We start from the raw sequence: 7,177 nt of genomic DNA on the forward strand, positions 1-7,177 counted from the left end.
AATATTACGTTAGAGTTTCAGACGGGACCTGGTTTTAAATCTTGCAGAAATGGATTAGAAACTATGAACGGCAAACTTTGCATTGTCGTCTGATATTTATTACAGAAGGCTGTGTATTGTGTATATATGAAAAGATGTCACTATTTTGAATAGAAGGGTCAACAAGGTCAAATGTTGTGAACTCTGACATACAGCGTACAGTGGTAGGCCATAACACCAATCAATCAAGTAGTTCGGTGAACAAAAAGGCAATGCCGTCAAAGCAACTGACCCGTCTATAGATGTTTTACCAACTATAATAGTTAGATATTTACTAGACTAAGTGCAATAGGCTTGTAAGTAAAGATTCCTGTCCAATATTGTACAATTTCAGAAAATGTTGTATAGTTAGTAACTCAATTTCCCCGTACTTACGTATAAATAACTGATAAATGGCATTGATTTCTTTCTCAATACCAGACGGGGTTCTCGTACGTATCAACACAGAATGCCAGTGATGTATACGTAAGGGAGTCTAGACAAGGGGGAAGGCTGGGGGAAATCAAGCCCGGTCTGTGGCATAAAATGTGACCCTCCTCCTTGTCCGTTGAGCTAAAAAGTGATCGGAAATTGTATAATATTGGACAACAATCTTTACTTACAAGCCTATTGCACTTTAATAGTCCAGTAATTATCTACCAAGTATAGTTGGTAAAAACATATATTAGACTGGTCTGCTGTATTGACGGGCATTGCCTTTTTGTTCAGTGAACTACTTGTATATGTATGTACAGTATGTATGTATGTATGTATGTGTGTGTGTGTGTGTGTGTGTGTGTGTGTGTGTGTGTGTGTGTGTGTGGGTGTACACGAATTATAGGGTACATATTCAATCTGTCAACTTCTTTCGGTCCGAAACTGCCAGGAAATTATGATACGGTACCTAAATACGCAGTATAGCTATTAAATACAGCCACCAAAATATAGTATCCTTTCGCAAAGAATTAAAATCTTACCTTGGTGGTGATTAGGCTTGCCAATTCTAGCACTGTCTATGAGTCTGGAATGAGAAAACCCAGGTCTTTCTTCCTTGCTGTGGTTACGAGTAAGGTTGTGTTCTGTCGCTTGATCTTCCTCGTTCAAAGTACCCAGTCTATGAGCAGCCGACGCCATTTTGTATGACCGTTAAAATTGCGTACTACTAATCACTTACTTGTATGCTTGAAGTGACTCATAGCTCGATATATAGACCCAATGTACCCTAAAATAGCCCAATATCCAAACTCCCGCCAAATTGCTGTGACGCATTTACTCCGACAAGGCTAACGTTATTCTTTGCATTGTACACTCAACGCGGAAGAGACACTTGGGTCATATTCATGTCACACCAGCTTTAACATTATATTCAAAAGTCGATAAGTTCTGACACTGTGTCGGCCTGTTCACCCCTTCCCCGTATCACTGTAACGAGGCTAGTCAATATTTTTAAATACGAAATACACAGTAGATGATACATTTAGAATTGCAAGTCATGTATAAATAGTCTGAAGTAGTTTGCTATAGTAGATGTTTCATTTGTAGACGTGTTATATAGTTGGGATTGTATTCTAAACAGAAAGAGGATATATTACTGCACGAGGAAAAATGAACTATCTGTAAACTAACACAGACATAACTGGTTGAGACTATTGATGAATATAGTAGTTTCAAATATTCTCTATTTTGAAACGCCACTTTAAACCAAAGTCCGTTGTTGGCCTGTATCAACACGTCACCGCAATAACAGCTTAAGGGAGCGATCAGTTTTTACGGCCGGGGGGTCACTTCAATTTGGGACTCAGCGAGGGGGGGGGCATCATTTTTACAAAGTGAATGGGGGGGGGGTCACCTTATTTTCAGCAACTATAAACGAAATCATGAGACACGCTGCTATACTCAAATTTCGATACATTTATTAAACAATAAATGTATGTGTATAAAATAATCCATAAACAATAAATAGCTATAAATATACATTCAATTATAACATAAACTCTTTGTCTCTTGATGCATCCCATGCATATGACATGGAGTCACAACACTGCACTATGGCCACCTTTGTATTGTTAGAAATGACGTCTTAATATTGCACGCCATGAGTTGCTGTGTGTCATCTTGTGGTATAAAAACTTGCATGTGTAGCTGTACACGTAACACATAAGAAATGAAATACCTTGAAATTTACTGGATGGACTGACTCTAAAATCTGTGCCTCCATTGACCTGAACATGTTGAATTGCGCACAAAACAAAACCAATCTAGAGTGAGACACACTTTGAAATAATATGTGGCAAACACTCTGACTGAAATTGCCTGACCTAGCCTGTGTCAAGATATTGGATATTCAATGTCCATGTATATAGTTTAAGTCTAGTTCCTATACATGTTTGTACGTACGCGTTACGCGATTACTACGATCATCTCCGTTAGAAGTCTCAAATTGATTAGGGATGAATTCAAGAGTTCATTGTAGGATAAAAACTCAATTCTTTTAGTGTGGGGTGGGGGTGATGGAGGAGGTCTCATCCTACATGTATGAAGAAGATTTTACTTTTATAATGAAATCTGTGTTGTACCCCAATATAAACATTTATAAAAATGTCAAATTAAAAAATAGAAGAATTGTTGCTATACGTGTAGTAAATGCATGGCCCGTACATTAGTGCCAATGTTTTCCCTCACTACATACTGGCGTTGTATTCAGAGCACTACAAAGTACTACATACTGATTTGAAATTGAATTGATTGTGCAATGTGTAATAATTTTAAATTTTGACCTACTTAGTTAGAAGGGGTCTGGTGCCTTACTAAATGAATTTAGTTTTTTAACTATAGTTCTCACCCCTAATGTTTTGATTTATCAAACATACATACACTACTGAACTGTTACTTGGCATTGCTATAGTATGAACTACATATCGTCTTATCAAAAATAACATTTCTGTGTTTGTGTTTCACTTATTCTCTGATACCACCATCACCAAGTTTAATACATGTTGCCAGGTTAGATGTGAAACCCACGTTTGCCGTGCTATTGTTTTACACCATAAACTACAATGAAATATATTTCAAGGTGAATACATTACTCAGGATTCTCGAAGAATATATTATGTGAATGACTGATAAACACTGCCAGTAACTGTTATAAACACAGACTTTTTAAGTGTTTGATGATGATCTCGTAAAGGGCTACTTACTGTAGCTAGGACTTCTATAGTACAGACACAGTGCAAAGTTATGGAGGAAAATTAGATGTTACATCTCCCCGGAATATGTTAAATCTAGTATCCATATTGAGTGATTGTATACTACGAGTAAATACTTTTCAGCAGTTCATTTTATGCATTTCCTTGGCATTAAAATGTATTTATTTGCAAGGCTATCATATGTTGTCAACAATGTACTGGACAACATAACCAGTAGTAAGTGAATTACATTAGTAATCTAATTCTGAAACAGTTGTAGTACAGAAAACTTTTTTATAACATTTGGTAATTTCTATATTGAAATCAATAATATTTATCACATTCATTATTCAAAACCTGTTCAAACGCATTTTCGTTAAAATTGGTAGTTTTGCCAATAAGGGAGGCGGTTTTGAGTCAGTGCCACGATTAAACTGAACAATTATGAACAGACAAACAAGTGTCTTGAAGAGTGCAAACTAGTCAATGTGTGTACATGCATTGACAGTTATTGACATGGGTTTACAATTATATTAACTCCATTTCTATTGTCCTTGATAATTAGCTAAATTAATCTATGGTAATAGTTCACTCAATCACCATGAATATTTTGCATGTCCGTGAACAGACAATCATACTTCTCATAGGGTTTCTGTCTAAAGAGCTTTATACATGTGAAGCAATGGATTTTGGTTAGCAATTTACCAGATACACTTAAAATTACTGAAAATGTAACATATAAAATTAACTATGAAGTATGCGGTGTTATGCTTTGAGAATACAAAGTCTTTTACAAGAAGAAACTTTCTTGTCAACAGATGGGGGGGGGGTCAGTGTGTTTTTGTATTTATCAGGGGGTGGTTTGTTTGTTTGGTGGATGAATTGCAGCGGGGGGGGGGGGGTCACTATTTTTAAGTACAACATGAACACAAAGTCACCGGCCCACCCCTGGCTGTAAAAACTAATCGTTCCCTTAATTTGTGTATTTGTTAGCTTGATCTGTCGTTGTCGTAAATAAACTTTGGGGTCAAAAGTTTTCACGTGAGGGTCACCAACTGTGATTCAAACAAGGTCACATAACCCTTTTTGCAGGTAATATTATAGAAAATAAGGTACAATGTTAGAAAGAGTGATTCTTTGGTGGAATCACACGATGTAGTCGTGATATATATTTCAATTTATTTCCATTTATATCCAAATGGTTTTAAACCAGGGGAACTATTACTGAAATAAACAAGTATGTGTGTATGTCTGATGGCTTGTATTACTAGTACTAAAGGTTAACCTGGCATTACCGGTCACGTGGTCTCGGAGATCTATCTTACAATACTATGGTTGTCAACGTGTACACACTGCTAGTACCAGCATAGCACTCTGACTAGGCGTCTGCATAACCAGTGTCCATTCTCAAGTGTATATCCTGCCCTTGGACTGTTTTTAAATAGGGGACTACATGTATTGATTATGTGTACATATTTGTCTTTGTTAATTTGTCATGGAGTCATCTGCATCACATATACTGATGGTTGGAGATAATTTCACTAATCGTAGACACTATATACTAGAATACATATACTTGTACATGTGTATGGCGTTGAATGCCTGCCAATATTCGAAAATTCAATACTGCAATGACTATATGCAATACTGCAATGACTATATGCGATATGACTACATGAGATGATTACATGCGATATGACTACATGCGATGTGACTACATGAGATGACTACATGCGATATGACTACATGAGGTGACTACATGCGATGCGACTACATTAGATGACTACATGAGATGAGGATGTTGTATTTTTCAAAATATATAACAAGTTGATGATTGACAATAGATTCAAACACTTTACTGATTACGGGCAAAATTGAAATGGGGCGATAATTGCCAACATCGCATGGCGAACCTTTTTTATAAATAGGTATTACCTTGGCAATCTTAAGTAGACTTGGAAAAATACCATTGTTGAGAGAACAGTTAATTATATGTGTGAGAGGGCATGCAATAATGTGAGCAGCGTGTATAAGTAAGAGGGGATTAATTGTGTCCTGACGGTAGCTTTGCGGGGATCAAGCTTGAATATTTCTCCAAGGACGTCTTCTTCAGACACGGGGTGAAAGAAAAAGGAGTTGAGGTAGTTCCCATCCAGGTATTGTCTAAAGTCTTTGTTGCTTGTAATCTTTTGAGCAAGATTGGGCCCAATACCAGTGAAATAATTATTGAATTCTTGAGCAATATCTTTTGTATCTGTTAAGCATATGTTTCCAGGGTTGTTTGTAGTTAATTTATCGGGAGAACATTTGGTATGTGTTTTGTTCAAAATCTCTTTAATAATAAGCCAAGTTTTGTTGGTGTTGCCAGAGGCATTTGAAATTTTATTGGTGTAGTAGTTTTTCTTAGCCAACCTAAGGAGCTTCGTCAATGTATTCCTGTACCTAGTATACTTATTTTTAATTTGGTTATTCCTTGGGTGATTTTTCATTTTCGAGAAAAGTTTATGTTTTGTATGTATGGATGTAAATAAGCCCTTTGTGATCCAGGGTCTTTTAATTGACTTTTGTGTTCTTGTAAATGTTTTTATTCGAAGATGTCTTCTGATAACAGTATGAAATAAATCATTAAAAATATTGTATGCTTCCGACGGATCTTCGCACATGTGGACTGGTTGCCAGGATACATTGCTTAGGTCAGCTAAGAAGGCCTCTTTGTTGTAATTCCTGAAATCGTAGGTGTGTGTTTTGGTACTGTTTTCAAAAACGTGATGCAGACTTTTAATAATGCCGAAAATTGGATAGTGGTCTGAAATGTCTGTTTCAATTGTACCGGACTCAATAAAGTGGTCAGTAATATTTGTGAGGTGTTAGTAACTCTGGTAGGGGTGTTAATTAATTGTGTCATATTGTATGTATTCAAGAGAGTATTGTAATGAGTAACGGGTGGGCTATCTAAAGATGTGTCAATATTCATATCGCCAAGGAGAATACAATCACGCCCGTTCACTGACACCTGATCAAGGCATGCTTCTAAACTGTCAATGAATTCATTAAACGGTGTGTTGGGTCTTCTGTAGATAACGCCTATAACAATCTTTTTGTTGTTGATCATAGTTTCCCCAAAGATGGATTCGCAGTGATTAATTTTACATGTGTTAATGAGAGAGAAGGACAACGAGTTGTGAAAATACAGAGCGACTCCACCACCTTGTGAGGCTTCACGATTACAAGTAACGAAAGTATAGGAAGGCAAAGCATAAAGACAGCAATTTGAATCGGGATGTAACCAAGTTTCCGTTAGAGCTATAAAAAGAAAATTTTGATCTAACATGCTTAGAAAGTTAACAAAGCTATCAAAGTTTTTTGTAAGGGATCTGACATTGCAATGTAGGAAAGAACATGAACTGTTTAAAAGATTTCTATCAGAATTGAACTGGTTGACCGTGCAAGACTTACAGCTGTATTTGACTATGACTTCTTCGTTCATCATGAAATGACTGACATACTTAGAGAATAAGTAATCGAAAAATGTGTTTTTAATGTGCATTAAGTTAGTTTTGTTTGTTTGATATGCTTGTGTGTTTTGTATTCTTGAATTTTTCATTTTTAGGAGCCTGTAAATGGGACTTGCCGGCCTTCCGTGAAATAAATAAATAAACTGTATGTCAACGAGTTGAGTAATTGGTAACAAAATACAACACCTTATTATTCCAAGACAATAGCCCCCGTCACCACGTCCTGACATAATTTTATACATTACACTTTCATTCAAACGGGGGTCGACACATACATTCATAATTCATCAACAATACCGGTGCTTATCCGTCATTGCACGCATTTAGCGAGGAACGCTAGTCTATACCTTCATTACACAGTGTTCACCCCTGTGCACGTTACATAAGTTTGTATTCCTGTAAAATAAAAGAATGTGGAGAAATCAACTCCGGACTTTTGATTGGTTGTTTGTCAAATGT

This window comes from Glandiceps talaboti, chromosome 1 (assembly GCF_964340395.1).
Source record: "Glandiceps talaboti chromosome 1, keGlaTala1.1, whole genome shotgun sequence".
NCBI classification, from domain to species: domain Eukaryota; kingdom Metazoa; phylum Hemichordata; class Enteropneusta; family Spengelidae; genus Glandiceps; species Glandiceps talaboti.